Genomic DNA, 17,011 nt, shown 5'->3' on the forward strand with positions numbered 1-17,011 from the left:
CGATCTGACATGAGAGGTCCAGCTGAGGGCACTGTTTATGGAAAGCCGGCATATTCTTGACTTTTTTTTTCTGGGTCTCTCTCCCTCGTTCTTGTTTTCTTTCACATTCTCATTCAAGTTCTCTCTCTCTCTCTCTCTCTCTCTCTCTCTCTCTCTCTCTCTCTCTCTCTCTCATTTTGCGGTCAGTATAATTTTTGCAGTCTCGATTTTACTATTTTTCCCTCCCATAACTTTTATTCATTTCATCACATTACCATGGAAACATATACCCTTCACACACGACGTTGCTCTGGAGGAAAAGAGCCAAAAATTATTGCCAAGCAAACTGCACTGCACGAAAGGAAAAAAATATACATCATCACTTTTTCTGTTTCTATACACTCACTTCAAAGAGGCCACTTTTTATATCGCTTTTCCTCACTGCCGCAGCATAATTATTTTCCCAACAAATCGTTGAAAAATTACAACTGAAAGGTAGTGGAAAATATGTCTCCAGTGCGTACACACACACACACACACACACACACACACACACACACACACATGTAGTCCGATACTTTTCCCAATATATATCATCATCATGAATACCTTTATTCCTACAGTACATAAAGGTGGAATGACTAAATATCTGGAAGCAACATAAGAAACATAATCGCAGAAAGGCTATCAGCATCAGATGCAATGAAACAGGTCACATAATTGTAATTATATTGGTTAGTCTACCCTACAGAATCGTGGTTTCGTCTTCCAGGCATAAACATCTACGATCATTGTATTTTTTTAAATACAAGTACCTCCAGTCACCTCTTGAAAACAAAGGGAATCAAACTGGTGGAAAGCTGTCACTCCAACTGAAGCATTCCAACCAACAAACCAGCCGGCGCCTTGAGACAATCGCCAGAAAAGGAATTGATGAGGTCATTGACTTGTGCCTGTCGATTACGCGAAAGACAGTACAGTAGGTAGTAATTTTTTAGTTGAGTCCAATCTTCACCTACAGCATGATCCCGAATATTCATACGAGTATTATATATAAAACTCCTGCTGTACTAGTACATGTACAGTCAAAGACATAAGTCGTGTCTCGGTTTTGTCCGAAGATTAAGTCAACACTTGAAACATTATGAAATCTCTACCACAAATACATGTTCGTGGTTGGCTAGCCTGACATCCTCAAGCTTCATATCTGCTGCTGATGGGATGACGGTATAAAAGAACCCATCAAATTCCCAAGCCTTAACATCGACTTGCAAGAATTGCTGAGTCCGAACTTCGTATGAGAGACGAAATGCCAACGGTTAGGCGATTATCACCTGACATATCATCTTACATCTTACCACAAAACGTCTATCAGATCTGCTATACCATGGTAAGGAGAAGTCAAGCAATATGCATCCAACTAATAGGAATATGAGAGGTGGCATGATCTTGCTTTATTTAGGGGAAGCGAAGCCTGAAAAGAAAGCTCAAACATTTGGTATAAGCATAACCATAGAAAGGTGGATCAGGATTTCAGGAGGAAGGCACAACGGAGAACCGTCATCGTTCAGATGGTCCTCGTCTTACCACACCACTATAGGACCAGGAAATAATCACAATGATGGAAGCAACACCCGCAAACAGTGCTCAGTTACTCCGTGAGAAACGAAGTGCACCTAGAATGAAGAAATGTTGTGAGTCGACTTCGGTCGTCTGGTTTATGTGTTCGAACTTGTCTGCGGGATTCAGTTTGCCAGCCACTTTAAGAGAAATATATATATATATATATATATATATATATATATATATATATATATATATATATATATATATATATATATATAATAGAATAACTCTGTTCTTGTGTGTTGAATACGATAGTGAATTTTGTTTTACAACACTGGTTAATAATGTCCCAGGTCATAATTATCAACTTGATTAGCTAATTTATAGTTAATTAAGAAGGAGAAGTGACTTCCGAACACCTATTTAGCTAACTGAATTGTAATGTTGCAAATGTTGTCATAAAAAAATAAAAGATGATAAATGCTTCATAAATACTAAATTAAAACAGTAGTCAGAAAGATTTAATAATCATGCAGTTTAATCTCGTTACCAAAAAAAAAAGGAAAAAAAAAGTATATGCTGGCATCCGCAGGCCGGTCACCTGGAGCAAATGGCAACTCAAGTCAGTGCTACCAACCGATCGTTCGACACAAAGCAGACCGATCCAAAACTATAGTCTTTCAGCAGATATTTTCACCAAATCTCGCGACACGACTTTTGTCTTTGTACAGGTCCAGAAAAGAAGCGTGATTCCCCCAGACTGCGACACTCAACCGTCAGTATTAATATCCATGTCTCTTTTTTGCTTTCAGTTGTAGAGGTGACCACACAAACAGCATAAATATGAAATTCAGCTCTGATGTGACAGAGACTGACAGAATTGTACACACCCCACTCGCCCAAACAGATATTATATATATATATATATATATATATATATATATATATATATATATATATATATATATAAAAATCCTCATCTTAAATGTCAGGACCAACTGCCTAGCCCCGGGCTCCTACGCTCCTCATGGGGCAACATAGGATTGGATGATGGATGGATGGATGGATAATCCAACCCGCTTGAATATGTGACAATTTTAGCAAGAGGATGAGGTAAGAACACTGGAGACAGTAATAATGAATTATCAACAAGAATTGTACCTGCCAGCACATGCTAAGTTTGTTTATGCTACATATAAGACCAAAAGACTGATACATTTTTATACGCCACAAAACAGCAGACAAAAGATAATTCACGAAACGAATATCATTTAGCTTGATACTGTAGATCAAACAAGTCTGTCAAACGGGTCGAGTATATAATCTCAAGGACTTAAAAACTGCCTAACAAATTTAATTATTTAGTGAAAGGATGGCAGTTCCATTGGCCAGCATAATGGCGCAGTATGCCCCTGAGTGAGATTCATGTGCCTGTTTAGAAAACTAGTATAAGTAATGAAAGGTGGGCAAGGAAGCTGGGATGGGGGAAGGAGAGGGGAATGGCGCGGCAGGTGTAGGGGAAAAAGGAAGTGGGAAGAGAACTGAGGAGGAGGGGAAGTGAAGAGGAGAGAGGAAATAAGAACGGAGGGTGCGGAGAGGAGGGAGGGACTGGGAAGGAGCAAGAGCCGATAAAGTCATCTTTTATTTAGGTCCTTGCAGAAAAGCAAGAAAGTGGGGGAGGGGGGGAGAAACATTGGTGAAGGTGAGAATTTGAATCCAGAATCCTCTTACTTGTCTTTTCCTTTCCCACCCATACTAATCTCTTCCCTCTGTTCTTCCGTCATTTTAAATCTTATCCACCTTCACCTGTTTCTTCTTCACCATCCCCTACCCTCTCTCTCTCCCCGTCCTCACTCTCTCCCCCATCCTCTCCCTCTCCACCACCATTTCCTTCCCATATCCCCTCCCACCTACCTCCCATCTCTTATACTTCTTCAATTCTCCTTCTCCTTTGTCCATTCACATCTCAAGACTTCCATTTCCCTCTCTTGCCCTCCTTCTCCTCACTCCTTCCTACTCCTACACCTCTACACTCCTGATTCTCCTTCTTCCGACTCCCACTTCCACTCCTCCCAGTCCTGCTTGCCACTCCAACTCTTCCAACCCAGAAACCTGCTTTCCACACATATTGCCTCTTCCCCCTCCTTATCATCATCATCATTAGTTCCTCCTTCTCTTCATCCTCCACTCCCCAGCTCCCATCCCACTCCAGCTCCACCTCTTTCTATCATCCTTTGTCTTCTCACTCTCATTTCTCCTGTCTCCCTCCGTTTTCCTATTCTACCCCCTCCTCACTCCTCACTCCTCTTCCTCGCTGCTTCTCTTCCTAGTGTCCTTTCTTACGTCTCATTCTACTTACTTTTCAATCCCCCACCATTTCCTCTTCTTTCGCACACCATTCCCCTCCTTCACATTCCATCTCCCTCCTCTCTCTCTCCTCGTACTCCTCTGATCTCCGCTGGTATTTCATTCATTTCTTCCCTTGCTGTCCCTCTCCGCTTCAACTCTTTCTCACAATTCTCCCTTCTCCTTCCACCCCATTTGCACTGCTCTTTCTCTCCATCCATCCCCTCTTCCTCCCCATTCCCACTCCCCTTTCTTTCTGCTCATCTGCCTCCCTTTCCATCCCTCTCTCCCTTCCCTTCTCTCTCTTTTCCTCCCCTCCTCCTCCACACACACCCTCCTGCAAACCTTGGTCGTCTGTTGAATGATGCACTTTCTGAACAAAAATCACACAGCTCTCAAAGGAATAGGGCAAATTAACATAAAATGTGACCAAAGTAGGAGAGATACCTCAAACTCTTTATGCCAGACAAGTGGTTACGTAAAAAATTTCGTTTTAACCCGTCCGTGGCCGCCTGCGTCGAATGACGTTTAGCCGATAAATGACTGCAGACGTCGTTTGAGCCCGGCCTATAAAAAACGGTAAAAATTTTTGGGAAGTGAACGAACGTTCTGAACGTCTTCAGACTGACTTACATTACACTCCCATACACCTCAACAAGCAGTTCAGAGCCTGCTTCTGTGATGAGTGGATTTTCGATTTTTTCGCTCCTGGCCATGCCTAAACAAGCACAACTACACCCATTATCTCGACCTTGGCAGAAAATATCATCTTTGTCCTCTCTTGCAAAACACACACAACCACCTGTTTACGATTATGAATTAATACAGGCACAAACATAAAGGACATGATAATAGTGAAAAAGACATTTTTGTTTTGGTACCTTTACCTATTTGCTCAGATTTGTTGTACTGGTTTGGATCATTCGATGCAGTGCGACTTGTAGAAAACTGAAAACTTTCGGGAAGTGAACAAACATCTGGGCCAGGAGAATGACCTTCACTTCTGCTCTCACACCTCATCTGTCAATTCACCACCTGCTGCTGTGACGGGTGGGTGTATGATTTATTCGCTCGTGTCCATGCCTAAACACATGTAGTTACACCCATTATCTCGACCAGATGGAAAATATCATCTTTCTCCTCCCTTGAAAAACAAAACAACCACTGTGTTTACGATTATAAATAAACACAGGCATAAACAAAAAAGACATGAAAATAAAAGAAAAATTAATTTTTGGTATCTTTACATATTTGCTCAGGTTGGTTGCACTGTTTTGAATCATTTTACATATTCTTTGCCTTTTACAAGCATAACACGAAAGTTTTCTGTGTTCACGTGATACTTTGGTGGGTGGGAAGAACTTCTTTCCCTTGCTGTTAATTAGCTCGTGCAAGGTGCGAATGGCAGGTCTTCTCGCAATTCTGACCGTGTTGGAAAACATCCAGCTGTACCCTTTTTCCTTACCCAGGCAGAAAATGTCATACTTTCCCACACTCACGACTGACAGACAGCAACATATATGGCAAAAATAACAAAGTAAAATGATAATGAAAGGTGAACGTGATATTACGGAAAAAATACTTTTTCCCTCGTCTGTAAACGTATTCATTTCTGGTTTGTTTCTCTACTCGTAGTTATTAGACTTATTCGTAGTTTTGAAACTGCATTACTTTTCTATTTTTAGCCATGCACGAGGTGTTGGAGTGGCACGTTGCGACTCAGCTTCCCTATTCCTAATCAGATCTGACCCCCAACTTTCATCCCCTGTGGGAGAGCCTAGCCTCGGGGGACGGGCAATTTTCTCATTAAGGACTGAAAATTCAACCCTTTCACTCCTTTTTCCAAGCATGGGCACAACGATAACGTAAAAAGTAACTTGACACTAGCATAAACATAATTTATATCAAGAAGGTGAATAAAATATTCATAATTTTTTTCTAAGCCAATCCTAACATATTATGTAGTGAAATCATTCGATATCATCATATCTAATATATGCGCAACATTTCAGCACCATTCACATTGTTTTGGGGGGTAAAGAAAATGATAACAACACGTGCGATGTTGCAATGCGGCAGCACCTCTCGGCAGCGGATATTGGTTGCTGATATTTCTGCAATTTTTGCACTCCATTGCAAGCCACAGAATGGGTCTAGCCAGCTGGGATTTGCACTGTTAGGTGCGTCTGAACTTTCTCTTCAATATGGCAAGAAAAAAAAATCAATTTTCGAAACATTAGAAAATGGCCATGGCAATGGCCAGGGGTGCACGTAAAATTCTGGACCCACGGCCATGGAGGGGTTAAATGTGCACTCTCTGCTAAATATGTTTACCAGTTTAGAAACTCTGACCATTGTTCATCACTGATATAGTTGGAGTTATCTAATCATGGCTTAATAGTGAATATGGAGACTTTAATGGAATATAACTTGCCAGATTATAGTATTTTTGGCAGGGACAGAAATGGCAGAAGGGAAGTGTGTGTGTGTGTGTGTGTGTGTGTGTGTGTGTGTGTGTGAGTATTAGGCTTTCAGACTTGCTGGTTGGGCGAGGATGTTGTACTCTCTAAATGGTCCTTCTTGACCTAGCTGTTTCCAGACGATTTTATTCTGATAATGAAAGGACAATAATTTTGAGGGGTCAGCGGCAGCTCTGACTGTCTGCTTCAGTCCGATAACATGTTTTATATTTTAATGCTGCTCCACACGATTATAGTGAGCTCAAGAGAGGCTTTGCAAACATAAGGGGATAGATGTATCCTTCGTTAACCTTTTCAGTGCTGTAATATATTCTATATTTCTTTACGGTCGTTTTCAGAGGAAAGCATTCATAGGAAGAGACTGTTTGATCTGGAAGAATTATATATAGCCTTTATTCTCCCTTTAAAAAAATAGTGCGTACTCCAAACCTGCCAAAACAGAGTCAGCTAGTAACAAAAGGTGACAAAAGGGCGATATTGTACTGAAGGGACGAATATATTCACGTTTGGAATGGAATGGCTAAATAAGCTATCGTGTATAGAGAGAGAGAGAGAGTGAGAGAGAGAGAGAGAGAGAGATGCTGCCCCATTAATTAGTACATGGCTAGAGTACTGAAAAAGAACAAGAAAGCATCAAATCAGGACAACTTTCAATAAACATGTTGCTTTTAACGCTCTGCCTCTGGTGAGCTTCTGTGAGCTGAGTTAAAAAGTGTATCGAGAGCTGGAACAAACACGAAACATTTTTTATTCCCAATCAAAAAATAACCCCAGAAACATCAGGTTTCCCAGTGTGAGGTAAAATAATTTAGATTTATCTGATCGAAATAGATAAGATGTCCCAATAGATTTAAAGGGTCAGCGAGGTAGTTTATAACATTAATGGTGCCTTAGTGTTTTTAACTTGTAAAGTCACATGGTGTAGATAATATAAAATGTAGTGTTGATCTCTGCGGTACAATGATGTCTGTTATGGTTCATTCTTGTTGTCCTCCGGTAATAAAAATAAAGTATAACAGACACCATCGTCTTGCAGATATCAAGGGAAACCTTTAATAGTGCAAGGTCAGTGGAATATGTTTATAATACCTTCACTGGCTCAAGCTTCTGCAGCAACCATCCACCCGCTTCGAATTCCTCTATCAACCATCCAATCTCATTAACACCGAGGTTACATGAAGATATCATTTCTATTTTTGTTAGCTCTACATGATTCTGTTGAGGTTAGTAAGACATCTTCGCATTTAACTGATTAACGAAAATTGTATGTCATCTCATAACCCCTACTAATGAAAAAGCTTCTGTCTTTCCTAAGTCGAATAAAATAATCTGGCAGCAATAAGAACATTCTCGAAAGTACGCAATTCTTTTGAAGCTTTCCTCTCCCCCTTCCTGCTTTCCCTGAATACTTAATCTGACGCAACTGCACACGTGGGAATGAAAACTAACTGGAGCCAAAGACAAGCACAACCTTCCACCCTCCACCTGTTTGCACTCGAGTTATAAGAAGAGAAACTTACACAAAATACTGACAGGAGTTTGCATTGGAAACTTCAATCCTCTTTCCAGTCATTCTGATGATGTGTCAAAGTACCGGCAAAATACAGTTTTAGAACTAACGATTTTGTCCAGGGCCTTAGAAGACTGTCATACGTCTGCCTTAGGCCTTAAACCCTAGAACACTAACGTACTTTGCACTGTGTAGTAACACAAATGCAGGGTATATTATACCCGAAATTAGGAAAAAAGTAATTATTAAACTATATGAAAGTTAAAAAAAAAAAAAGCATAGCAACTTCATCTCGTGTACTAATATTCTCCCCTAAAAGGTATTTAAAAAAACGAACAGAAGTCACTGGAGGGAATATCTGAAAAAAGCGCCAAATTTGATAGAAAAAAAAAAGACATTGTTAGAAAAAAATCCTAAGATAAAGTACTAAAGGAACAACGTTACCCTTTGGTTCACACATGCCTGGGTCGTGTGAGCCTTCTCTGTGAATGGCACAGCCTCCAGCATCACCGAAATTTATAGGAGAGATAGATTAAAAAGGTCCATGTAACCCTCCACCTGACAAAGTCAGAGGACAGTGTTGTTATCACTGGGATCAATAGGCGTCAGTCCATAAAGTTGGGCAGCAGGGAAGCTGGCCGGATGTAGAGATTATGTTTCCAGGCCAGAACTCAGAAAGAATTCACCTATCATGTGCCCTTTTGATAGGTAGAATGATGTGTCTTAGGTAGCTTTTTGGAAAATAATGAAAAAGTAATATATATATATATATATATATATATATATATATATATATATATATATATATATATATATATATATACGGAGATTTCAATGCTACCTGCGCAAGGAATCTGAAGGGCCCAGGTTATATGTCCTCAAGGCGTTCTCCTTACACTTTCCATTAAAAGAATAGATTCGGGGGGGGGGGAGTGAAGGCCATTATCCATTTGGTTATGTGTGCAGGAAGGTAGGGGGTATATGCTTGGTCAGATGGAGGGTTGCAACAGCGTAGCATTGCCTATGTTTTAGAGCAGCAAGAACGTATATATATATATATATATATATATATATATATATATATATATATATATATATATATATATATATATATATATACATATATTGCAATAAACAATTCTCTTTATCAACTTCCCTGCAACTAAGCTGTGTTATTTATTAGTGATATAAGTGTTCTGGGCAATATCCAAACTCATAACATGGAACATAGACCAAAAACGGGCTCCGGGAGGGGGAAGGGGGATGACTAATGGGATTTTTTTTTTTTTTTATAATATTACTCACCCAGTAAATAATTAGTCACTGAAATGTGCTGGGTTCATTTTGGCAAATAGCTAGGACTGGGTGGGAGGGAAACAACAGGAACGAGCTTGGGTTCTTTATAATGTTTGGGCCTACACGGAGTCCATCCTCAGAGAGACTGTACATTAGGGTGGAGTGCAAAACAGGGGATTTGCACTTTTTTTTTCATAATATATGGGAAAAACCATATGGTATCCGATTTTTTCTAAAGAACAATTTTCAGCCATTATTTATTTCAAACAGTATAAATTATAATCATTTATGGTATCTTGAAGCAGGGAAAAAAGTTAACTTTAATTGTAATATATCTTCGGGTGCCCCAAAGTAAATGATTTTTAAAAATGTGGGATAATAATAAAGAAATTTCCTTAAAAAGTTATAACCTTTATACTGAATTCATCTCCATTTTCAACATTGAATATTCCATTATTCATCTGTCAGTAGAATATATAGTACAATGTACAATATGAATCGTAACATTACTTTCATTACTACCATAATATTTTCATTGAATCATATTATTATCGATATTTGCGTTATAGAGGGTAAATTTATGTACAACTCTCATTTATTCTAATTTGAATCATTCAAATCAGAAGAATCCAGAACTCACCACGAGAAGGTGGTTGTACTGCGAGTTCCACTCAAGCCCAACCCATCCATTCAACCATTTGAGATCTGTCATTACATCTTTTAAAGAATTAATGTACAAAACTGAACTTTCGTTTCAAAGCTAGGCATGTTTTTGCGAGATTCAATTCTTTCACTAATGAAACCATCTCTAGATTTGGTATCACACACTGACGACGAAGCTTCAGTCGAGTTTGACGCAACTTTCTTCAGCTTGAATGTAGCAAGGCAAGTTTTTTTGTTAAAAAATACTGACAAAGTCCAAATACCCTTACATTTTCAGGTGACACTATACTAAAGATTTCGCCTTACTATAGTTCTCTGACAAGGCTGGAGGGTGGCAGCTTACTAGATCCTTCATAAGTTTGTCAGAATCAGGAGAGCTTTCTCACGGGGTTTGTGTACTTGCCGAGAGCGCCACCTACTATCTCCATGGAGAGGATAACATGGTAGTGGGTTAATGAACAATCACTGAGTCAACTTTTTGTCAGAGATGAAGGTAACAGGACAAGATCATTTTTAAACATTTTTTTTTTTTTTGACAGACCAAACTTAGTGGCAGGGTTGAGTGTGAGGCAAGAATAAAACAAATATGATGTTGAGACCACTCAGTGAGCACCTAAGATCACTTGGAAAGGTTAAATGCTAGGATTATAGGCAAGATCGTCTCAACGACTTTTAATTGAGTTAAAGCAAACGTGGTGGAAACATTAAGGGTCAAGCAAGACCTTAGGGATTCAATTTTGAGAACAGCGAGTCAAAGTTCGAGGACACAGGGCAAGGTCAAAGTTCGACCTGTGTTTGTGTGTGTGACCAAAATAGCTTAAACAACGTTCAGTGATTTGGATCAAACTTGGTGTATGAGTTGAGGATCACCCAAGAGAATTACCTATTGCCTTCAAGTAAATTTCGTCCCATATACTGCACAGGGGACACATAGGCATCTAACTCCTACGAGGTTGAAAAGGAGGACGGGTTCTGAGGTTCGGCGATCTTGACAAAGAGATATCCCAAAATCTCACTGCATAACCAAATTTAGGTTTTTGGATAGCCCAGACTGATTTCCTATCAACCACGACGTATAGTTCATTTTTCCCGCTTTTCCAGTATTTATCCTAGTTTAAGTATCCAGCTATCGTCAGGTTCTCTTATTACTCTCCTGCAAGTAAATTTTATGGTTGAAATCACTCAGCTCCATAATAGCTCTGTGGTTGTGATACGTCCTCACCTGCCCAAATACATCCTTTTCAGTCTTTGAAATCATCAGAAAGCTGCGATTCCTTTCAGCAGGTCAGTGAAATTATTAGGCGGTAGTTACGGTGCGCAAGGTTCACTTGTATACCCTTTCCTGTACACTTCTCCTTTTGAATATCTACGTGGTAATGTGCGTGAACTTATCTCTGTTTTATTTCATCTGTCATCCTTCCACACGCTTCATTCCTATCAATTTAATTTAGCTTTCACATCTATTGTTATCACTTAATTTCTAGGACGTCTTGTTTGCGTTTATTCTCCCTACCTTCAAACGGTTCTATTCTACTTCAGAATGTGGAAATTTCGTGCGGTTTAATGAGGTTAATGAAGGTTATATTTAACACTAACAGTCTGAAAAGTGTGAATAAAATCGTTTCGAAACAGAAAGACCACAAGATGTCATCATCATGATTATGTGAAATAAATTCCGCATTTTTACTTTGATGGTAGGTGGTGGCGACCATCATCCACTCACTTGATGTACGGGTAGTGCCGCCTACTTCTTCCTTCACCCTTATCATTCTCTTTCTGTATCTGCCCTCCTTTCATCCTATTTCTCCCATCTTTCCTGTCACTTATTATTTCCTTTCTTTCCTTTTCAAGTGGTTTTACACTGAGTGACGAACCTAATGGTTTCCTATAAGCCAGGAAACCATTTACAATATTGGATGGTAACTATATAACCAACCCAAAAGTGTTCCCCACGTGTCAGCAAGTGAGTTGGCAGAGGGTTAGTGCCCCTCCGCAAAAAACAGCTAACTCAAAGACCAACGGCCACCACTTACGGAATTATGGCGTCTGGGAAAAAAAAAAAAAAAAAAAAGGAAGAAGGAAAGAAAGAAAGAAAGAAAGAAAGAAAACATATTTTACTCATTTTTATTGCCTCTTCGGGAACAGGCCAAGGACTAGGCTAGTAGTAACAGTACAATAGTAATAGTAGTAGTACCGTAGTAGTACTAGTAGTAGTAGGTTAGTTGCAAGCAGCCCTGGGCATCTGAAACATGAACTCAGTGGACTACATACTGAAGCTCTCCTCCTGCATTCCACCATCGTCCATTCAGGGGATAGAAAAATAAGTGAGAGATATTTGTATACAGTAGATGGGCAGCTGGGATATCTATCTATGTATCTATCTAATCTCTCTCTCTCTCTCTCTCTCTCTCTCTATATATATATATATATATATATATATATATATATATATATATATATAAGCCACGTTGTTTGTTTGTTTGTCCTTCAGTCACGTCCAAATCAAAGGCCAGAGACCTTCAGACCCTTATATATTCCGAATCAGGGTGCATTGTTTTAGGGGGTCAAAATTCAGATCTGGTCATTTGAGGTCACCGGTAGTCTTCCCCTTTTTGGCCCGGGTAACGCCGGGTACCCCTTCAACCCAATTCTTGGCATGGAAACACATGACCTTCAGTTCGGACATAGACTATGTGAGGTTGACCTCCAAGGTCATTTGATGTCACCAGTCGGAGGTCGTTTGATGTCACCAGTAATAGTATACATCACCAGTAATAGTAAACAAGTGCACACAAATACTATGTGTTAGTCAGTGAAAACTGAAATAGAAGGTTCTTGGACCTCTTATGATCCCTCTTCAAAAGCATAACAGGTACATGGTCTTTCTGGAGTAGAAACAAAGATTGAATTAGAACAAAATAATGGATTAGAGTGTTCTTCTTTTTGGCCCGGTTAACGCCAGGTACCCCTGCTGGTCCAGTTCTATAACAGCCTCTACAAGGCTTCCTTCTCCAGCACCAGTGGCAAAGTATTCAGTTGATACATTAACCTTTTCACACTTACGTATTTTGTAACGAACTGTTGATACCAGCAGGAGGAACTATGTGGCATAAGAGAAAGATTCAAAACCACTGGGCAGCATTATGTGAGGGGTGCCTCGAAAAATGAATAAAATCAAGTGGTGGCTAGAAATTACACACACACACACACACACACACACACACACACACACACACACACTAGAGAGAGAGAGAGAGAGAGAGAGAGAGAGAGAGAGAGATGAAAAGGTTAATGCAAGAATGACCAGCTGCTCTACGTTGATTGACAATATGAGCAATAAACCCCAACCACAGCCCACCCAGGGTATTTCCCGACTTCATGTTACCAACAAAATCCGTACTCCCTCTCCGCCATAACCGCCACATTCAGCTTTGTCTGTGATATTATAAATTCTGATAATCACTTTCTCACATCCTTTACAGTTAAAAGTTAACACTGACATTAACTGTATTTTTATAAGTATAGTTATTCAGCTTGTCTCTGGCCTGTCTCTTTTTAGGAACTAAAAAACAGAGGAGGGGGTCCCTAGTCTGAGAGGAAGACCACGAATAGGATGGATGGACAGTGTGAAGAGAGCACTGGATGCGAGAGGGACGTCTGTTGAGCAAGGAAGAATGGCTGTGCGTGACAGAAATAAATGGAGAGAAATTGTGAATGAATAAGTGATGACGCAGCCCTGAGGGGATATTCTACCGCATTTGGTCTGATCAGCTAGTCAGGTTAGGTGCGGGTAAGGGGATGGGTTTGTTATGATGTGGCAGGGGTAAACCAGCTCTGCTGTCGGGCCCTGCTGCGGATGTCACTGATTGCATTGCGCAGTTGACCCTTGTGCGGTGTGGTGCGGTGAGGATCTGTCCGTTCTCCCCTTGGGGCTAAGATGCGAATGAATGTGTTTGAATGGATGAGTAACTGGGGAGTGTGTCGTCCTGTCTCGGCTACCTCCCTTTCCTTGGGGGAAGCAGCCTAGGTATATAGATAGATAGATAGATAGTTATTCAGCTAGGGTTAAACTGCGGCAGACTCCTATACCCTACAAAGGGACAGCGAGGTACTGATTGAATTTTTTTCGTTTCCTTTCTTTTCTACATTAAAATTTTTCCACACAACCCCTCACTCAGCCTACATGATACTCTTGTCACGCATTCGACTTACACAAGTTCCAAAATAATACTTCACTCTTATCTCAGTAATATGATCCTGCGCACTGAAAGCAGCATTATGGAATGAGCATTTTGTTTTATTTTTTTACTTTCCATTATAGAATTTGTACGCCGCTATCCACATACCAGACATTAATCCGTTCGTCTTTACAAATGACACACACGTATGCATCGAAAGGGGGATAGTATGGAAAGTGTATATTTACCTTTTTACCCTTCCTTCGTCAAAAATTTTCACACCTAGTCCTACCCGTCGTCTTTCCAATGGCATACTATTTTTTTTTTTTTTTTGTCACATTTCTAAGCCTTCTACTTCAGGAACGTCCCTACACACCAAAAGTAAAAAGGACGTGGTTTTTCTTTTTACCTTACATATCAAAAATTTCCACACCGCTATTGTCTTACCTGATCCATATTAATCGTTTTATCATTACATTCGACACTCTCACAAGTCCTAGAATTTAAGCCTAACTTACTCAACATCATCGAACGTCTCAGCACATCGGAAGAAGCATCCTTTTTTATCTTTCCTTCTACATCAAAGACTTCGACGACTTCCTTATCGGGAATTTATTCCTTCGTTACTACAAATGACACAGTCGTACTAATCATACATTCCCAAGCCTTCTACTTCACGCCCTTATATCCTGTCAGCGACCCTCATTGTTTTTATCTTATCCATAACACCTGGTTTATTATCGGCTTGCTTGCTTTTATTACCTCCTATCTATGAGTCATCCATTCTGTGGGTTTTCCTCTTATACCTCTTCAGTTCTATAACTTTTTAAAAAGTGTTATTCTTCTTGTCTCTAGAGAGTTTTACTAAGGATAGGTTTCTTTCATTCTAGCTATACCGAGTAGATGATGTTTTGCAGATTATATAAAAGGCTAACCGTATTGGAGGGGTAAATGAAGGCTATAGTACCAAACTTTTCCAGCTCAAAATGTTCCTCCAAGACCAATGATGTCGTCCAGTGACAGCAAGATTAAGTGCAAAGGCCTTCATCGTAGTGACAAGCTTAAGGAACATATTACTGGCACTGAGTGAGCGAAAGTATTAGTAGTTTATTAAATCCCTCATTTTCAGTTCATTTATGGAACATTTATAGTTTGCTGTGAACAGCCTGTATCTCACATTACAGAGTGTAGTCAGCCATGGTATGGAAATGTCAAACATATTCCATCATTGTTACAGGCTTCAGAAGTTTATCCACACCTTGGAGTTTCCAGCTTGAAATTACAACCGTTAATGTTTCAAACTTCGTCATTCTAAATTATCACCTTATTGTTTTGGCGTGAAGCAACATTTTCGTATCCTCCCAACTTCACTTCTTCCTTTCTTATGCAGGTTGCGAAGTTTTAACCGCCTCACTTCTATGTCTCAGTCTTTACTCGTCAGCCCAGTGTTATATTCTTTTTATGCTAACCTGACCTAATATTCTCATTTCTCCATTTGAAATGGTGAAGTGTAACAATAGATTAACACCTGAATATAATCTCAGTCACAAAGCAGTGCTATGGAAAGGATGCAGAGCCGTAGCATTGTCTCTGCCACTGAGCTCCGTGAAATAACAATAAAAGGACAAAGTTCTGGCCCAAGTTAAACAACTGTAGTATTTATCTCGGTCGAACAAAATCGTCGGGAGTTTGTCAGAATGAAACAGCCTACTTTCAATACGTGTGCCTAAAACAGTTTTTAGTCATCTAACTCCTGAGATTTTCCTCCAGAAATAAATCTCCGTCATTACTATTACTTTTTTTTTTTTAATCTGAAACCGCATCCTGTGAGGGATAGCCTTGATTGGAGGACCCCGTAAGATATTTTTGTCCCTACTCGGTAAGGATCACTCTTCCCACGACACACTTGAGACCCTTCTACGACGCAACACCCTTCCAAATTCCTTATCTCCCCATTTCGTTTGGTATTTTCTTGAATAAAATACCTAATTGAGTCTATACCAGATAAAGTATTCGAACTCATTTCCCGCCATCCTGTTCGAGGCGGTACTGTAACCATGAGTTTGCGTTTCTATCACCACTTCCTAACTGGTTTATTTCTGCATACAACGGCCATACCACGTTGAATACACCGCTTCCCGTCCGATCAGCGAAGTTAAGCAACGTCGGGTCTGGTTAGTACTTGGATGGGTGACCGCCTGGGAACACCAGATGCTGTTGGCATCCCTACGTGTCAGGTGGGGTTGGTGGAGGATTAGTGCCCCTCCCTGTAAAACAATTAACTCTAAGCCCTTGGCCACCCCGGTTGGGATACATGGCGTCTGGCAATGAATGAATGAAAAACTGGTTAATATTTTGTGTTGATTATGCAGTCTTTGCTAATATGAAAAAGATATAAACAACATAACAAAATAATAAGGTGTAACATCAGCAATAATTACCTGTCCCCTCCCCGGAGGGGCACGGGGACGGTTATTGTTTTCACTCTGTTTGTCTGTCTGTCTGTTTGTTTGTTTGTTTGTTTGTTTGTCTTTGTCTGTTAACAACTTTACGCAAAAACTACTTGTGAGATTCTGACTAAAACTACAAGGATGATGGGCTATGACCTTCTGATCACCTAGTTAATTTTTTTGTGCCAAATTGGGCCAAGGCCAAAGCTGCAGCCCCCCAAAAATGTAAAAATGGAGGCCCAAAAAATGTAAAAAAAAAAAAAAAAAAAAAAAATCGCCAAATTTCCTTTCAAATTCGCCATATCGACATGAAACAAGAGCCTAAAGGTGCATCTTTCAAAGCTGCATCCTTTAATACGCCTCATTACATCAGGGAGGTCATCCCTCAGTTAGCGGTAGGGGGGTCAATGTCAGGCGGGTTGGGCCTAAAATATCAAATGGGCATAAAATCGTCAATTTTCACCCGATTTACTCCAAATTTGATACGTGACATCTTTGACTAGATATCCTGTTGTTTATACGTCAGCACTAAAATGACTTCCG

The 17,011-nt window shown here is 39.9% G+C and overlaps 1 non-coding gene across 1 annotated transcript; it reads left to right on the forward strand.

Annotated features, from left to right (window-relative positions):
- The first annotated feature begins 16,122 nt into the window (after positions 1-16,122).
- On the forward strand, positions 16,123-16,241 carry LOC145418361 (5S ribosomal RNA). The gene has a single exon (XR_013900687.1). It is a non-coding gene; the product is annotated as a 5S ribosomal RNA (ribosomal RNA).
- The last annotated feature ends 770 nt before the right edge of the window (positions 16,242-17,011 follow it).

The sequence above is a fragment of the Coenobita brevimanus genome, chromosome 113, assembly GCF_032717465.1.
Source record: "Coenobita brevimanus isolate Jiangsu-jjx chromosome 113, ASM3271746v2, whole genome shotgun sequence".
NCBI classification, from domain to species: Eukaryota; Metazoa; Arthropoda; class Malacostraca; order Decapoda; family Coenobitidae; genus Coenobita; species Coenobita brevimanus.